This window comes from Rhyacophila brunnea, unplaced genomic scaffold, assembly GCF_057557595.1.
Source record: "Rhyacophila brunnea isolate RB1 unplaced genomic scaffold, BYU_Rbru_1.0 scaffold_58, whole genome shotgun sequence".
Lineage (NCBI taxonomy): Eukaryota > Metazoa > Arthropoda > Insecta > Trichoptera > Rhyacophilidae > Rhyacophila > Rhyacophila brunnea.
In genome coordinates, this window is record NW_028233255.1 from 2,001,900 (window position 1) to 2,004,801 (window position 2,902).

A 2,902-nucleotide genomic window follows, 5' to 3' on the forward strand; every position below is an offset into this window, starting at 1 on the left:
ATCTTATTGCTTGCAATTCTAACAATTTGATGCACATATTACACCGCTAAGATACGATTTATATATAGTATAGTATAATTTTTTAAATACGCGGATAAGATTGCACAACTATTACAATATATGTTATTCAAGATGTATATTTATACACACCAGCTCACGCTTAAAACAAATATCTATACAGTTTTTAGATTTATGATGCAGAAATTCATACCTTTTAATATTTCTGACTGCTTTTTTTATTTTTGCTATAGCAATATTCTAACTAGATAATTATACCCTGAAAAAAAGAACACAATAATGGATAATATGTATGATTTCTGAGTTTAAAATTATTTAGATAAAATTAAAACACATATTTTTCCCGTTTTATTTGTTATTTAAATAAGCTCTATATCCACTTTTTATCTTGATTTTCAATATGCTATCCACATTTTAATTATTTTAAATTACAATATTATTATAAGATGTTGATCTAGAAGAATCTAGCATTATAAAAATTTTCTAAACTTAAATTTTTAATGGTTTTGATTTGTAATAAATTGTAAATTTTGCTTAAAAAATATATCGTTGAAAAGACACATTTAACCACTACCTTTCCCAATAAATTAAAATGAAAATACGGATCAATTTATAGTCATATTGTGCATTTAAATGTATGGTAATTCATTCTATTAATTATCTTCGATTTCTAGATTTGGCTTCAGTTTGTTCTTACTTAAAAATTTTTAAACATATGACCATTGAATTTATTATAATTAACACGATAATACAGTCTATATTGTATTTTTATAATAAAAACAATTCAAAAGGTCAAAATAAGCACTATAAATTTATTTTTTAACAATCGCATCTGTAATTTCTCTCTTTTGTCGAAAATACATCTATTCATACGTTTAGAATATATAAATGTTTTATCTCTTGGATAACAATTTAAAAACCAGCATAAATATGAAACTAAATTTTGAAATATGTCGAATAATTATCTATAATAGTATTTTTCATTTATCATATAAATTAGAAATTTTATTTGATTTTCAAAGATGAATATCACAATAGCATTCATTTTCTACCATTAACAAAAGTAGAAAAGTGTTATCAGACCGAAATCTCTTTTTTTATGTGTTAAAAATATTCATGTTGATTAATCTGCATGAAAATAGAAAAGTTGGTATTAAAATCTTTATTATTGTGATTTGTACTGGTATAAGTTAAAAATTCCGTACGAAGTAGACGCATACAGGCAAGCTCTCATACAACACAAGACACTTTAAATCATCTCATTTATGAGAAGAAGAGCATCGGATTAAGATAGATCGGCGTAAGGTGTCAAAAGATGCATCAAGGAATTAAGCACTATTTCCATGGGCTGACCACGTCTAAATAGATAAAATCGATAAAAAGAAAATTAAAACCCCAGTAAAAATAAATAAAATTGTATAGTATGATTAAATTCGTAATAAATTCATTCAAATCGTTTAAAACAGTAAAAATTCCTAAAGCGGCGCTGAGTTTGACAGGGAGATCTAAAATAGAAACAGAATTATCTTTTCGATATGAATTGACTCATTTAACATTAAACTCTATAATTTATTATGAAGACATTGAATTAATTAATATAATAAATAAATCATCAAAAAAATGCAAGACCAGGAGAAATAAAAAAATTTCTGAAATTTATTTTGCGGGCTTAAAATAATCTATCCATGTCTTAAAAAATAGACAGCATTATCAGGATCGTATACTTTAAAAGGATTAAATAATGGTGAAAACTTGAATAATACATTGACAATTTTGTAAAATTCAAAAATATTACATATAATGATATATAATATATATTGTATTATAGAAGCTAGGCGTTCCACTTAATCTAAAAATGATTTGTTTAAACTCTAATTGTAACCGATTATATAAATAATAAGCAAAAAACCACAAATTATATATTTAACTAGCTAATTAACGTAAATTTTAATTTAAAAATGATACAATATTCGTTAAAAAATAATTTAATATAATTAAAGTTTTAAATTAAGGTTTTTTGGTAAAGTATACGTTTAGGTCCGTCCTTAAAACCTGAATATTATATTTAATACTAATTATTACAATTTTATTTTTGACAAATCAATTATCTTTGCGAGGGTTCGTAATCATTAAATAAAAAAAATCATGAAAGTTCTAATACAATTGCTACATTATAAGTATTATATGACTAAATCTAACTTTACAATATGTAACATTACTAAATATACCATATATTAGTTCTCTAGCATACAGACAATATTTATATATAAAAAACGTAATTTATCATAGCATTATACAAATCGTTCATCCACATTTCTTTCTTATCCCATAATGACTATGTAATATTTTAAAATATAATTTTTAGGATTAATTAATCACAAAAGCTCTCGTATATTATATATCCTGTTATTCATGGGTTTATTACTATGTATGTATAGTTTTTTACGTCAAAAACCATCCTTTTAGCAAGGAATATATGTATAATAACATTTATGTACCTAAGATGATTTATACAATATAAATGATTTAGATTCGTAACAAATACTATCTGTTTTAGGGGTTTAGCTGTCGTTAACATATTCCAGTTTATGCAAATTACCAAGCAATTTTAGGATCTCAATCGAAAGTTATTTGGTCATTTAATGTTTTAAAATAGCGCAATGAAATTTTTTCATATCTTTTTGACGGCAAAATTCTTTGAAATTAATAAAGCCATAAAACACACACAAAATCTATAATAAACTTGATTTTTATTATCATAAAAATAAATTTCTAAAAAACTACAAAGACTTATTAAAGTAACCGTTTAAAAGTCGTTCATACATTTTCTTTGATAGATTTTGTCGATTTACGACGAATAAAAGAGGGTAATTATATTATTGAC